Raw genomic sequence first — 16,665 nt, 5'->3', positions numbered from 1 at the left:
AACACGAGTTCAGCTAATCCGCAAAGGCGCAAAGCTGCCGCTACATGCCACATGATGTCACGCAAGCTATCCCTAGAAGGGACCGTCCAACTATACACGGATGCCGCCCAGTTTCAAAATAGCGCCGCTATAGCTTAGCACGATTCTGAGAGAGACACGACTGTAGTTCAACGGCTCACCGAGGAACACACGGTCACCAATGTTGAGCTTATCGCCATACCCCTATTACTCGAATAGTGGAAATTCGGGATCCGTCACCGCGCACCTATTGTATTTACACCGACTAGCAAGCAGCGTATACCGCCTACCGTTCAGGGAGAGCAGACTACTCCGTGCTTAACACAATTCGGAAAGAAGACCGTCGCCTACGGGGAGAAGGCTACAACATAGTCATCAAATGGATTCCTGCGCATGAGGGGATTACTGGGAACGAAAAGGCACACCAAACAGCGCGAGCTGCAGCTCTTTCCGCACCTTTGCCTGGATGCGGTGTAGTTTTTTTCTTCGGCTATTGCCGATGTTGCACACCCACCGTCGTCTCTAATGGATAGGGCCGAGACATGGCATCGTGCTCAATGCTATCGCCGCAGCATTCTCCGGCACTTGGCCAACCTGGAGGAAATATATCGGCGACCACCCAGCACTCTTCGAAGGATAGAGGCGGTAATTCTTCGCCGAGCCCAGACTGGCCAACTTCTGTCCCCAGCGCGGCTACACCTCATCAACCCGCGCTCATACGTGACCCCACAGTGCCCGTTATGCCCCGCAAGAGGCACGACTGAACATCTTCCGTAGCATTGCCCTACCTTTACCGCGGCAGGACACTACACTTCAGTCTCTCGGCGGACGCCGACCTGGCAGCCTGCAGGAGTGGATCGATCCACGATCACACATTGGACCATCGGACGCACTCCGGCTCTGGCGGGCTTTTCTTCAATATTTTAAGGACGAGAGAGGACCCGGCCATTTTTTTGCAGATCCGACCTCGGGACCACCCCACTTCGAAGACGTGGACAGCGGCCCCCCTCCCCTCCACCATAAATCCCCCCATTTCTGTCGCAAGGTTTGTAACCTGTTAAATGCAGAAATAAAGACGTAAACAAAAATATAGCCCCGCTGTCGGCGGCGAGTTATGGCCGTGGTATAGAGGCAGGGCTTTAGAGCACCGATGGTATATGCTGGTATAAGATGATATATGCTGTACAGCTTTCACTTCTGCAAACGGCTGTAAAGATGACCAAAAAAATAGAATGAAGTGCACACACGTTTATTGAAGAAAAAAATGCGCGCCAATCCACCCTGTGAAGGTGGTTGGAAAGCGAATTCGCTCTAAACGACACCCACAATGATTACCCATGCGACGTCACTTGAACTCACACACGTGGCTACACAAAGCGTGAAACCAGAGACAAGTGAAATGTACTTAAACAAACCATTTATTACTTCAAAGAGATCTTTTCTTAGGGTAAATAAATGCTGTATTCATGAATGGTGGTGGTTTCAGTTGTATTGGTGAAGCACATGAGTGTAAACTTTTTTTTATAAAATAAAGGACGCTCAAACCCGGTGTTAGTACATCTAACTTCTCCGTCTCTGCCGCAACCGACGGAGGTGACAATACCGGCGGCAGAGACGGAGGAGAAGTGAGATGCCATGCGTTGGTGTGATCTTCCAGGACTCGCACGTGCCGCCGAGCAGTGAGGACGTGTTCTTCTTCGCTCCGTGATTTCGGCGACTCGAGAATACGCGTTGGGATGGCCCTTACGCCGTCTGTGACTGCCTCTTGGCCATCGCAGTACCGCGGCCCATACGACTCTACCTGCCCATTCTGCGACTCCGCCGTACAGAATGTGAATGTGCAGCATCTGCTGTGGACCTGCCCCGGACTGCATCAGATGCGATTACGGCACCTTCGTGCAACCGGCCTCCACCCTGGCCGCCCTCCAGACCTGCAGCGCTGGGTTCATGGACCATTTCATAGGCACCTTCTAGACTTTATACGAGAAGCAGACTTGTTCGTGTACCTATGAATCGTGCACCGTTATGCCGCAGGGCAAACTTTCGAATTAAAAAAAAAAAAAAAAAACTACGTTTTGCGTGCCCGTATCTAGTGTTTCGCGTCACTATGCGGAAGTTCCTTTAGGAAATAGCCCAGATAGAGTGCGCGAAGATGTCTACGGGCGGCAGTCTGCCGCCGCCTTCGACCAGCGCATCGGCCGTGCGGGAGCAGATGTACATCGTCGCTCGAACAGTTTTGGGTGTTCCCGCAGCTTCGAGAGGCTCATGGCCTCCTACAAGGACATTTTTCAGCAGCAGCAGCGTGCCCATCAGCTAGTGGGGATGCTTTAAGCCAAGCCTGCATCTGTGTTTGTCGCGCACCACGCCGAGTCGACCCTGGTTACGGCCGATTTTTGCGCTGCCACACCACCCCCAATGTGTGTTGGTTCTGTGAACTATTCGCAAGAAAACCCCGCCACAACCATGGAGGAGCCAATGGACGAGACGGCGCTCCTCAAGCGCCCGCGAGACGTCTCGGGTGGCTCCGATGACGAGCGCGGGGCCAACGACGTTATGCCAAAGGAGAATGACCGAGTGGCGGCCATTGCTCGCTCCTACAAGCGCCGGGGCCGGCTCGGGGAAGCCGTCGATGCGTCACGAGCCCATGTGACCACCGCGGCCATGCTTGCCCCTCTCCCGTCAGCCGACACAGCTCACCCGGGTGAGCCTCCGCCGGTTTCCGCCCCCCCCTCCCAGTGACGCCACCAGCCACTGTGCATCGGCGGTCGCCTCAAGCACCACCGCCGCTGCCTTCCCTGCTGATCCGGTTGACGCGAAAAATGGCGGCACCCAGGACAACAGCCGAGCGGGCCCTTCCCCATGGAGATCGCGACCTGCGGCGGCTCTTCAGGCGACTCCTCGGCATCGGAACTTGCCCCCGGACATCGCGAAGACCTGTAGACCATCCACCAGAGCAAGGCAGTACGGCGGAAGGCCAGGAAATTGGCCGCGCGGCGCCGATTGCGCAACCGGCCGTCGGCACCTGCCTGTTCCGTCCCAAAGACCGAGCCGCCTCCTTCCTCACGGCATCGAGGGAGGTTATCGCCCGTGAACTCGCCGCCACCCCCGGGGTGTCCCAGGTTAGAGCAACACCCGGTTGAACGTGGTCGCGGTTGACGCTGACATGAACGAGTATTTGGCTACCCTCCTGGCCACTCAGAGTGTGGCTGGGGTTGTTGTCTGAGCCGGCCGCCCCGCCAGTCGAGGCATGAGCCGTGGTCTCGTTTTTGGTGTTGACTGTCAACTCACCGTCGAGGAGATCCAGGCCAACATCGACTGTGAGGTGTCGGTGAGGGGTGTGGCACGGAAGGCTGATGGGGCTGTGCTGATCACGTTTGCTGCCCGTTGCCCTCCCCTGTTTGTGGCTGTGTACAAGCTGCTGCTGCCTGTGCGGGGTTGTCGGCCGCGGCCCACGCAATGTGCGCGCTGTGGTCGACTGGACCATGTGACAGCCTGCTGCAAGGACAAACAGAAGTGTGCTCACTGCGGTGGAGGCCACACCGCGCAGCAGTGCCCTGCCTCTACCCCACGCTGCACCAACTGCAGTGGCCCTCACCCCGTCACCGACCCCCGCTGCCCCCGCTGGCAGCACGAACGCAAGGTGGCCACAGCCGTGGCACGCGCACCACAGCCAGTACCCCGAGCGGAGGCAGCAGCGTCAGTCCGCACTCAACAGCCACCAAGCTATGCAGAGATGGCCAGGCGACGTTCTAGCCAGCAGTAGGCCAGCCGCCAGCTGCAGCAGCCTCCTGCCACCCAGGGACGCCAGCAGCAGCAGCAGCAGCCTCCAGCTACCCAGAGACGCCAACAACAGCCACGCAAGCCAGCCGGGCGCCCACCTGCCCAGCCGTCCGCACAACCAGGGGTGGAGCAGCTGCCTGAAGCTTCAGCCGCAACCGGTCAGGACCAGTTGGTGCCCATCCTTCGTGCCTTGGTACACAGCCTGGTGGGTCACCTGCCTACTGAGGACCTCGCACGCCTGGCGGCCAGTGCTGCCCTAGCACACCTGCGCCCCCCCCCCCCGCCGCCAAGCGCCAAGCATGGCTAGCAGACCGTGCAGGACCGACCAGCGGCCACGCATCTTGCAGTGGAACTGAAACCACTTGGGGCATCGCCACGCGGAATTAGCATAGCAGCTGCTGCGGGAGCACTTCGATGTACTGGCGCTGCAGGAGACCAACGTCTGTGGCAGCACCCTGCGGCTTCCGGGGTACGTGTGCCACGTCAGCGCAACCAGCTGCAGCCTGCGCTCTTCCGTGCCATCCGTGCCAAGCCATCCGTGCCAGCCATCCGTGCCAGCCATCCGTGCCAAGACGCCAGCCAGCCACCAGACAAGTCCCAGGCAGCTGTCTACGTGAGGGCTCTGCTCAACAGTACTCCAGTGAACCTGGTCTCGATCGTGGATGGCCCCATGGAATGCGCCGCTGTCACGGTGCGCATGGGGTCCGCGGACACCACTGTGGCCAGCGTCTACGTCCGCCCAGCGCTGCCCTCAGACGCCACAGCAGTGGGGCGGCTGCGGGCCTACCTGGGCCCGGACGTTGTCGTCTGCGGAGATTTTAACGCGCACAACCCAGCCTAGGGCAGCCCCCGCACCACCCGCAGGGGACGAGAGTTGCTCGATGCTACCACAGCCTGCGCATTGCTTGTGGCCAACACAGGCAGCCCCACCTTCACCCTCCCTGGTCCCTTGGGCACGGTCCAGCGTTCTCACATTGACGTCACACTGGTGTCATAGCGGTGTGCCGACACCTGGGAAACCACCACCAGCCCCTGGGGATCGGACCACTACCCCATCCTGGTCACTCCCAGGGGCGATCGCAGGTGAGCAGAGACCAGGGTCTACGCCGTTACCAACTGGACCACCTACCGCAAGGAGATGGCAGAGCGTCTGGAGGACCTAGAGCCTGATTTCATGGAAGCTGTCGTGCAGAGCGCCAACAAGGCGACCGTGCGGGGGAAGGTACCCCTCTACACGGCACTACCGGACCTGGAACTCCTGAGACTCCGGGCTAGGCGCAACTAGCTGCAACGGCGGGCCATCCGGAGCAGGCGGCCAGAAGACTGGATGGCGCACCGACAGGTGGATGCACATTGCAGCAGGAGAGCCAAGCAGCGGCGGAGGCAGAGCTGGGAGTCGCTCTGCTCCTCCATGGACTCGCGTAGGGATCCGGCCAAAGCTTGGAGAGTCTTCCGGGTCTTCCTCCAGCCTGCGGTCACCAACCGGCACCCCTGCTGGCCTCCGCCATTTCCTTGGGCATCACTGAGGAGGCCTTGGCAGAGCGGCTAGCCGACCAGTTCACCCCGGCTCTACCTGCCGCTGAAGCCCAGGTGCACGTGTTGCCGGTGGCCCCCCAGGACCCGCAAGTGGTGGCCATTTGCAGTGGCGACATCACACTCCGGGAGCTGCGGGCCGCACTGGATCGATGCCCCAACCGGCGAAGCACCCCTGGTATTTACGGGGTGACGTACCAAATGCTCCGAAACCAGGACATCACCCAGCTTCAGCCATTTCTACAGCTCTTCAACCGGGTGTGGAGGGAGGGCAGCCTTCCACCTACTTGGCGGGTGGCACTAGTCAGGTCGATGCTGAAGGTCGGTAGGCCGTCCACCGAGCCTGCATCGTACCGGCCGGTTTACGTGACGTCCGCAGCGGGGAAGCTGATGGAGAACACGATCCTGGCCCGCCTCCAGTGGATTGCTGATCGTCGGGGCGTCTTCAAGGAGCAGCAAAGCGGCTTCCCGCGCCACCGCTGTACGGCTGACTCTCTGGTAGATGTGGTGTCTATGCTGAAGCAGGCCCGCCATGACAAGGAGGTGGCCTTCTTGCTCCTGCTGGACATCAGGTCGGCCTTCTACTCCGTCCCCCACACGGCCATCCTGGAGTCCCTGGACAGCATGGGCGTTTCGGGGCACCTCCGGAGATACGTGAGGGCGTTCCCGACTAACCGGACCCTACGAGTCAGGGTGGGCCGAGCAACGAGCAGCCCAAGAGACGTCGGCCCTGGGGTTCTCCAGGGGAGTGTGCTCAGCCCATTCCTTTTCAACCTCATCCTGGCTCCACTCCCGGACTGCATCCCAGCTGGGCTTGCGTTTCCAGTGGCAATGGCAGTCTATGCTGACGACATCGCCATCTGGGCGCACGGACTAACGAGGCTACTCACCAAGGTGAAGGCGTGCCCTGTAGCCCGAGGGGCTACAGGGCACGCAAGACTACACCATTGCTTAGCTTGAACGGTCAGTCCCTTCCGTGGTGCACCAGCGCCAAGTATCTGGGGCTCCTGGTCGACTGCCAGTTGTCCTGGCTACCTGCGGTGAAGGCGCTTCGGAAACACACGAGGGTCCACCAGGGCGGGCGGGGGTTGCTGGTGCGTGGACAGGGCTGCACACGTACCGTGGCCCTGTGGGTCTGTGGGTGCTCCACGGGATGGCGTCGTCCGCCGTCCTCTATTCTCTGCCTTTAGTGCAACTCAAGCCACGCCGGTGGGAGGAGCTGGAGGTGGATCGGAGCCGGGCTATCCGCCTCTACTTGGGCCTTCCGAGCACATCTCCGGTGGCGGCGACATACACGGAGGCAGGCTTCTGGACTATCCAGATGCGGGCCCTGCAGGTGGGGCTCCACCACATCCACTTCCTGCAGGGCACATTGGACGGCGCGGCACTCCTCCAGCGCTACTGCACCCGGACCGACTCCCGAATGGGCATGCTGCTCAGTATGTACGAGAGCCACATCGCGTTGCTGCAGCGACCCCGCCTGGAGCCATCACCCCCAGGCACGAGGCAGGCTCTACGCATCGCCACCACATTGCCAGGGTTCCGTAGCAAGAGGTCGATCCACCCCAGGCCGTCCACCAAGAGGTGGCTGCCCTGGTGTAGGACGTCGCTGCCGGACTTCTGCAAGTGTACACGGATGGCTCTGTGCAACAGTCGACGGGCAGAGCCAGAGCCGCCTGCACGGCCCTAGAACTCGGCACCAGCCAGGTGTGCAGCCTGCCCTTCCCTGCATCATCCACCCACGCAGAGCTGGCTGGACTCCACTTGGCCGCAGATCTCAAGCAGGGCACCCAGGCCCGGGGGGCCATCATCCTGACTGACTCACGGTCTGCCCTCCTCCGTCTGTGTGCCGCCGACCTGTCAGCCAGCTCCAGCGGCTACGTTGAGCGGTCGCTGGCGGCCAAGCTTCATGCGGTGGAGGCGCTGGGGTGTCCACTGCGACTCACTGGCTGCCATCGCACGTGAACATCACGGGCAACGAGGTTGCAGACGCCTTGGCCAAAGGTGCTGCTCGCCAGGCAGGGGTCCCAGCCTCCCGAGATGTGGTGTCATTTAACGCTGCAAGGACTATCCTCGCACGAGTGGTGGAGGCCATGCATCCAGATGCTCGAGTAGTCAGTGGCCAGGCCCCACGGGTCTTGCCCGGACGCATTAGCAGAGACGCCCGGTCGCTCCTTCCTGCTTCGCCTGCGGCTCAATTGCTGCAATGTGGGAGCGCGCTTGCACCACCAAGGCCGCCGGGCGTCCCCCACCTGCGCCGACTGCCCAGAGTCCGAGACGCTAGAGCACTTTACTGTGCTCTTGCCGCCAGCACGACACCGCGAGGGCAGAACTCTGAGCCGCACTCCAGCGACTCGGTGCCCCAAGCTACAAGCTAGAAGACTTCCTGTTCCCCACGGGACCGGACGCCATCCGACGCGAGGTCTTCCAGAACCTACTCAACTTCCTGGTTACAACAGGACTAACGCTGCGTTTGTAGACATCGAGCCATGGACGAAACGAACGCGATATAGAATATCCCCAACTCTCCTACCGCTCTTCTCTTCCCCCTTCTCTCTACCTATCCTTTGAAACCCTAATCCCCTTACCTGGACTGGGTTGTATGAGGGTGAACTCGCCGTTGAGTTCAACAACATCCACAGGCCTTCTCTCTTCCATTTTGTGTTAATAAATCACCACCACCCCACCACCCCCTGTGATCTTCCTCTATTTTTTACTAACTCCTAGCGCATGCTCAAGGCGCGCACACGGCCGCTACAAGTGCCGTGGGCAGAACGCACAGCGGCGCAAGAGGTCGCGTGACGCTATCACGTGGCATTCAGCGAGAAGGCATGCAGGGGGTAAACCCGTAGCTGTGCTCGGTGAGTACGCCTGTCTCCTCCCGTCTCCGCGTGCGCTCGTAGCTCAATTGCTAAGACAACGGGCTCTCGCTCCGGTTCTCTATTCGTTGCAGGTTCGATTCCTGGCTGTGCCAGTAATTTCTTCCATTTGTTAGCGGTCGTTTTCTGTTTATGCTTACGGTCGCGACACGCGACAGAACCCTTGGCTGGTACAGGTAAAAAGCTTCGCTTTAAAAATGAAAGTGGGATGCCCGAGAAATGTTGCTCCTACACAGCTCTGCGACACTCACGGTGTGGCCCAAGAAGAGTGCGGCAGCGATATGTTTTTGTCGCACTACTTTCCTGCGGACCCAGATTTGAGCCAGCGTTCTTTACGAGCGATCAATCATTTTGCGCAACAGAATCGTCGCGTCTGCGCTCCAAGCACTCCAAGTGCAACCCCGTGCCTATGCTTCGCCTCGGCTGCGAAAGAATGCCATGAGTTGGGCGGGGTAAATTTTAGATGCGAAGCATCTCATGGTCGGGGCTATGTCCCTCCCTTGCCGTTGTCGTTGTTGCGCTGTCCACACCCCCACTGCGCATGCTCGGCTTGCTGAACGCCCAGTCCCTTCTATGGCTCCTGGAGCGACAGTGTTGCCAGTGTTTTCCTGGGCCGGCACGAGACGAGCACACTTCACGCGCCTTCGACGTTTCATCGTCGTCGGCAGCGGCGTGCGTCGGCGAGTCGACGGGCCGTGATTACAAGCAGCCCACAACCATCCGGGGAACGCGCATCTACCTCATCTTCAGCAATTTCAGGGTTCATACACTATACAACAGCCCTTGACTTTACATTTCACAGACCATAAGGCGGTCATTATCAAAGCGGAACGCCAACCAAATGTCGACGTCACCTACGTTGAACATGATGATGATAATGCCTAAATAAAGACAAACTCGTACCCCGTACAACATCTCTCTCTCTCTCTCTCTCTCTCTCTCTCTCTCTCTCTCTCTCTCTAATGCTTCTCCACTCTAACACCCCCACCCCCCTCCAATAAAAATACACCATCCCTGGGGAACCCTGAGTAGTATGTAGTAGTAATAGCAATTTCCCATTTCGTAGTTCCGGCAAGTGAAAAGTGTGGTAGTTACCATGGAAACCAAACGGTAAATATAACGGTAGCTACGTACCTCAACCTCACCGAAACGGCGAACTGAAAACTAATGGGCACTTGAATCGACCCCATGCCTGCTTGGCATACTACTGTCTTCCCCTACGGGAAGATGGTGTAATTTTTTTTCGTTACTAAACGCAGGAAATTTTGTGCATGAGCAACATCTCTGCCCACTCGTTGTGCACGAAATTCCCGGATGCGCACAATTTCGTGCACTGCAACTCTTTGAAAGACTTGCAGTGCTTTATAGCCTGGAGGTTTCAGACTTTAACTGTACGAGTTACAGTACAGAACCCCTGCAGCTTGCACGGACGGATATCGTCCGTCCAGGAAGCAATAGGTGACCGGTAAAACGCGCAATGGCTTGTGGGTACATTGTCTGCTCCCGCGGAGTCCCGCCACTTCCGGTTCTATAGCTCTCCTGGCCTCCCGTACACCGGCGGCTTTGAAGTGCACGTGTGCTTGTTGTTTATCTGTTTCCAACAGGAAAAAAAACTCATGCATCGCGCATTAAATGTATAACAACGATGAATCCTACTATGGGCTTCTCTGAAAGGTAAGCACTCCGTGGCAAATAAACAACACGCCCACACGTGCCTGAAGCCGCCGGCATACGGGAGGCCAGGCGAGATCTCGAACCGGAAGCGGCGGCGGAAGCAGAAAACGCACACATGAGCCTCTGCACTTTTTACCGGTAACCTATCGCATCAGGATGGCTGTACCTTTGGTTGTCTAGAAAAAAGAAACAAAAGAATTAACGCTTTCAAACAATGCCGCGTTTTCAAAGGAGAAAATAGTACACAACGTAAACCATTGCTGATGCTTTCTACAAAGAGGCTTCTTTTAATGAGTGCTGAGAGATTAAGGAAACAAAAAAGCAAAAAGTGGAAAAATTGAGGGGGAGGGCAGTAGCCCGCACGAGACGCTTGTCGGAGTTTCTGGCGAAGGTGCGAGGAGGAGGGCGGCACGCGCTGGTATGGCGTTATCTCTCTCACTGCCCCCCCTTCCCCCCCCCCCACACACACACACCGCCAGATGCGATTCCTCCAGGCGTGGCTCACTCGAACCAAGTGAAATTTGCGCCGGAGGTTCAATGATGATAATGGTTGATTGTTTATGGCGCAAGGCCAACTAGAGCAAAGAGCGCCAAAACAATGGTTATTTATGAAGGATGTAGACGTAAACTCTAAAATCGTTCAACAAAAACAACGCGGGAGGTTCAAACACGATTTGCAACAACACGCTTGCCGCCGGCGGCGACGCGCTGCGACGTAACAGCACAGTACCGCGCGCCGCCGTGCGTTCGCTGATCTACTTCCGCTCGACGGCTGATCATGCGATAACTTACTGAGACGCAGCATTTATGTGCTGTGACCGAGAAGACTGCAGTTCGCGCTGCACACAAATTTCGCATTAGGCAGTACAGTAATCGTCAGTGCATTTTCCTTTTAAATGCACAGCATTTCTTTAACTCACGATGTCACCCGGCGTTGTCGGCGTGCCTCGGCGTCCGCAACAGCCGTTCCAGGCGCGCCCTCTCCCCCACTCCTCCTCTCCCGCATCACGCTACCCTCCTCGCTCTCAACAACAGGTCCGCACCCCTCCCCCTACACTATATAAAAAAAATAATACTTACCGGCGACTGGTTTCGATCCCACGACCCTGCGGGCGGAACGCAAGGTACATTGTGCTCTACCCACTGCGCCACAAAGCCGACACAGAATGGAAGGCTACGAACGCGCCTTATATCTTTGACTCATTCAAACTACGTCAAGAAGCTGCTGATACAACGCATTCACTACCTGTGGGCGGAACGCGAGGTACATGGTGCTCTTCCCACTGCGCCACAAAACCGACACAGAATGAAAGGCTACGAACGCGCCTTATATCCTTGACTCATTCAAACTACGCCAAGAAGCTGCTGATACAACGCATTCACTACCACCAACTCCCCAAACACTAAACGTTAACGCAATAGACCCACCCCCTATGCGACGCATTTACTCGAGTCCCCCTCGCGGGGAGATGGGCCCTTTTTCTTTTGTAACGGCCATGAAAATCAAGGATTACAAGACACAGCTAGGAGGAACGTCGTCAAGTGCATCAAGGCGCTTCAACAGTCCGCTGGCGGCGCGTGGCTATGGCGCTCTTGGGGAAACTACTGTGAAGTTGTGGACGCTCGCGTGGTTATCGTGGCACGGCAAGCTTTCGTTATGCCGGTGGGACGTCGGTGCTATACGCCCCACGGCACGGCTTCAACTTGCGCACTCAGTAACCATGAAAAAAAATGCAGGTTGCACAAAAGATGCACAAACGTTTTGTGCACCTGTATGGCAACAGTAACAAACATTACACCATCTTCCCGTAGGGGAACCCTGAGTAGTATGCGAAGCAGCCATGGGGTCGATTCAAGTGCCCATTAGTTTTTAGCTCGTCGTTTCCGTTAGGTTGAGGTACGTAGCTACCGTTATATTTACCGTTTGGTTTCCATGGTAACTACCACATTTTTCACTTACCGGAACTACGAAATGGGAAATAGCGTTGACCCCATGGCTGCTTCGCATACTACTCAGGGTTCCCCTGCGGGAAGATGGTTTAATGTTATTGAAGGGGGGGGGGGGGGGGTGTTGGAAATTGCGAAGAAGAGTAAGGTGTGGCTTCTGGTTCGAGGGCACGAGTATCATTATCATTGTACATAAGTCAATCATCGCCATTAAAGAGACGTTCGAACAGGGCTCCCACGGCTTCGTTTCCTGGCGGCGCACCCGCAACGAGGTGGCCGATCCACAACATTTGGTGCCGAACCCCAAGGGAAAACGAGCGGCTCCCAACGACGTGGGCAACAAGCGACGGCGACGACGAGTTTCACCGAAAAACGGTCGCCAACGCATCTTCGTCCTTCTCGGAACCACACCCAGGGAGACAACGCGCGGACCTGATTGCCTGCCAGGCGAGTAAGCCGGACTTTTTCGCTTAACGATGGACCGGCTGAAGGCGAAACGCGCTGCCAGGCGAGCCCAAGCGACAAAAATTTCGACCGAGGCGACAGCACTCATCGAGAGCGGCTGCTCTGACCGACTCGCGCTTCGAAAGGTGCTGGACAAGCTCATGGCTAGCCGCGAGGAGCTTACCAAGATCGACGCCCAGGTCGAGGACGCGATTTGTGTCGAGGAGCTGGAAAGAGAGTATACGAGTCGGCGGCACATTACAACGACCAGACGCTCGAGGTTCTGACTCGCCTTACGTACCGGTTCGAGGAACTCAGCGTCAGCAGCACGGCGCAACCTGGCCCCTGGGATGCGATTAAAACGCCTCAGGCCCCAATTATGGTTCCATCCCATATCTACGGACCTCGTCTCCCAACGCTTACCATCAAGCCTTTTTATGGGGACGTGTGTCAATGGACGTCGTTTTGGGAGCAATTCAACGGCGCAGTCCACACCAACCAGGCTCTCACCGCTACTGACAAGTTTCGGTACCTCCGAAAATACCTGTCAGGTGAAGCAGCCGCTGCCATCGCCAGGCTACCAACAACGGAGGCCTGTTATGAAGACTGACTTTATACGCACGACGTCGTGTAGTCTGGCGGAAGCCATTATACGCACGACGCGACTATGGCGCCAACGCGGCAGTTGCTGAAAACTGAAAGCGCCCTCATCACACGGGTTGGCGGGTTTCCCAAGCCCCTTGGCCTTGGCGGCTTCGACGGAAGCGGCATGGCATTCGAAGCTGGGGCACGATTTAGTTGCTTTAGCGATTTCGATCCCGCCTTTGAGACTCCGGAACAACGCCTTTTTCGTAGTGAAAGCTACAAAAACAGTGGACGTCGTCCATCCGCGGCTAAGTGTACGACTTGAACGACTGCAAAAGAAACTGAAGTACACAGACGCGACAACAGACTCTGATATCACGATAACAGAATCGGACAATAGTCTCGGAAATCGCCGTGAGTGTTAATTAAAGCGCCCTATTATTTTCGGAACGATCGGTGCAATTTGTTGTTGAGTGTCGCGGTTGCTCGCATGACTGTTATGTTACACGCTGATACTTCTACGCATGCCGTTTTGTTTTATTGTCCGGAATAAACTGCTTCTTTCTGTTTCTTGCGTGCCGGCGTCATATCGTCGAGGGGGGTCAGGCTCGCGAACCCTTCGCACATGACGGAAGTTCCTTTACGACGTATGCATAAACCAAGCAGTTCTTGGCGTTCACTCATTTAGTGTACGTAAATGGCTAATGACCAAAGCAAACATGAAAGCTGTTAGCATTGCTCCACACATGTGGATGTGCTTGAAATGAAATGTCGTGGGTATTCATTTCTAAATGGTGAAAATTGGCTTGCATGTGGTCACTGAAATCCGTTTAAGAATAAAATGAAATGGGGCTGCATCTGACTTCGTTTTTTAATAATTTGTTGCAACTGAACTTGAACCTGTAACTTTATTAACGCGCATGAGTAGAACAATTTGCCGCATTGTTTAAGCTATCGGTCAACATAATCCTCCATATACGTGATAATTCTAAATATAGGACAGGTACTTCCACCCCGCAGTATTAATTCGGAGGCTGGATAAGAGCACCGCCATCCGTTAGGGTTCGATGCGATCGCAACCCGAGCGCTTCTGAACTGCATTGACTATGCAGATTTTAAGCCGAGATAAAAAAATGAGTGAAAATTATAACCTAGGTTATTTTTAGGGAGCTGAACGTTATTTAAGAGCCCCAAATTTCCCATCGGTAATTGGGAATATGGTCGGTCTGTCAAGGACGTAATGTGGCACAGAGCATGTTAAATAAGTCGCATAGCTGCAATCGTAGGTGAAATAAATGCATTATCCGGTTCTATGTCGTGCTTTGCATCCATACCATCAGCTGATACGGAGCGCAAAAGCTAAACAAAAACCCATTTCGAGGAGCGTTGTACGGTTGTCATTTGAGCCATCGGCTTCGCGACCCGTGGGGCGACGGAAAAGGTCGATAGAGCCGCTTGGAAACAGCGCGGCGCCGGTTGCTTTGGCTGCCGCGTTGGCGCGTCACTCACGTCGTGCGTATAGTGGCTTCCGCCAGACCACACGACGTCGTGCGTATAAAGTCAGTCGTTATGAAAGTGCCGTCCAGCTGCTGAAGGACACGTTCGGCGACAAGAGCCGTAATATACATCAGCATTTCCGATTTCTCCGCGAGCTTCAACACGTGCCATCTGCCTCTGATAGGAGAGAGCTGCGCAGTCTATATGACTCGGTTCAGCTGAACATCCGCTGCCTGAACGTGTTGGACGTCCCAGCGAGCAGCTTCTCGGCGATGCTATACGACATCCTGCGCGAGGTTTTGCCGGGAGAGGTCGTTGTGGCGTTTCACCGACACGTCCGCCTCCAAGAGAAATCAACGGCCACAGCGTCGTCTTCTGGTGAAGCAAACGTGACGACATGCCACCAACTGGAGCAACTTTTGTGGTACTTGCAAATTGAGCTCGAGGCGAGGGAGAGAAGTGCTCCAGTGGAAACTTCGGCAGACTCAAGCGACCCTCTACAAAGTAACGACCAGTCAACGTCGGTTCTGCACGCATCTCAAGCATCGATGACCGAAAAGAACGAGTGCTTCTTTTGCAAATCGGCGAAGCACACTACTTAAGCATGCTACGCTTCTCTGAGCATTTCAGAAAAAAAGAAGAGGCTAGCAAAAGCTATGCGGTGCTATCGGTGTACGGGGACGGGTCACCGATCGAAGGAGTGCCGACGAAAGGTCATGTGTACAACATGCAAGGGAAGGCATGCAACCGTCATGTGCGACCCAGGGTACAAGGCAAGGGAATACGAAGTCAAAAGCGAATCCACGTGCATTTTCCCGGAGCAGACGCTGGCCTCCAAGACTGCATCTACTGCGCTCACTAGCTGCAAGCTGGGCGAAGATATTCACCTCCAGACCTGCCGGTCGTGGATCATCGGTCCCAGCGACGCGCGCTACGTACGCGGCATTTTGGACGGTGGTAGCCAGCGAACGTTCATTAAGGAAGACCTCGTGGCGATATTGCGACTAAAAGTCGTGGGAGAGACAAGCCTCGCCTTCTATACCTTTGCAGCGTCAGTCCCTGCTCAAGTGGGAAGAAGAATCGTTGAGCAGTAGGATGGAGAGTGGGGCGAGTTGGTAAAGCGACATGGTTGGTTGGAAACAGCGCGTTAAAACGTTGAGCTTCGACTGCGCAGCCAGTTTGACGACGTAGAGCATGTAGTCCACGCAATTGCTGCACCAACGATTTGCTCGAACGCCCCAAATACGGAAATGAACGGTGATTTCGTGCCACATCTACGAAAGTTAAGCTTGAGACTTGCTGATGAACGAACCCCCAAGAATGTAAGGACCAAGGTATTCAACTGCTGATAGGATCGGACTAGCTGTGGACCATAATGACAGGGGACTTCATTCGCAGCGATCAAGTGCAAGGGTTAGTAGCTATGAAGACCTCGCTCGGATGGACGCTTCAAGGCCCTGTCCGGGAACCGAGTACTGCGAATCGTACAACCGTGGGAGTGTCTTGCGTGCTCAGTACGCAAGTGCCACGGAACGACAAATCAAAAGGAGACCCTGCATGGAGTCTGCACAGCAGCCTTGTTGCCTTATATCCAGATGCTGCATCTATCGCACAGCACACCACAGAGATCGGTGTTTAGGCCAGGAGCCGCCGGCTACATGTGGACGTTGTCTTACTCTTTTGTGGCCGGGAGAATGTTGGGAATTGCGAAGAAGAGGAAGAAGGTGTAGCTCCTGGCTCGAGGGCACGAGTATCATAATGATTGTACATAAGTCAGTCATCGCCATTAAAGAGACGTTCGAACAGTGCTCCCATGGCTTCGTTTCCTGGCGGCGCACCCGCAACGAGGTGGCCGATCGATCCGCAACAGGGGGTGTTAGAGTGGAGAGGCATCAGAGAGAGAGAGAGAGAGAGAGATAGACGTACGTGGTATGAGTTTGTCTTTATTTAGGCATTATCATCATCATGTTCAACGTAGGTGACGTCCAGCTGTGGCTGGCGTTCCGCTTTGATTATGACCGTCTTATGGTCTGTGAAATAAGTCAAGGGCTGTTGTAGTGGATGAACTGTAAAGTTGCTCAAGATAAGGTCGATGCACGTTCCCCGGATGGTTGTGGGCTGATTGTAATCACGGCCCACCGAGACTGCTGACGCACGCCGCTGCCGACGACGATGAAACATCGAAGGCGCGTGCAGCGTGCTCGTCTCGTGCCGGCCCAGGAAGACACCGGCAACACTGTCGCTCCCGGAGCCCTTAAAGGGTAAGACACCACCGGGCGTTTAGCAAGCCGAGCAAGCGCAGTGGGGG

General features: G+C 56.0%; 1 protein-coding gene across 1 annotated transcript in view; it reads left to right on the top strand.

Moving 5' to 3' along the window:
- Nucleotides 1–16,665, top strand: part of Nd-13b (NADH dehydrogenase (ubiquinone) subunit ND-13B) — a 383,813-nt gene that overhangs the window by 37,276 nt on the left and 329,872 nt on the right. The window lies entirely within an intron of this gene.

The sequence above is a fragment of the Haemaphysalis longicornis genome, unplaced genomic scaffold (assembly GCF_048455015.1).
Source record: "Haemaphysalis longicornis isolate Haplotype H1 unplaced genomic scaffold, Haemaphysalis longicornis Haplotype H1 scaffold_10, whole genome shotgun sequence".
NCBI lineage: Eukaryota > Metazoa > Arthropoda > Arachnida > Ixodida > Ixodidae > Haemaphysalis > Haemaphysalis longicornis.
The sequence above is the reverse complement of the archived record's forward strand: the minus strand, read 5'-3'. Positions and strand labels throughout refer to the sequence as shown.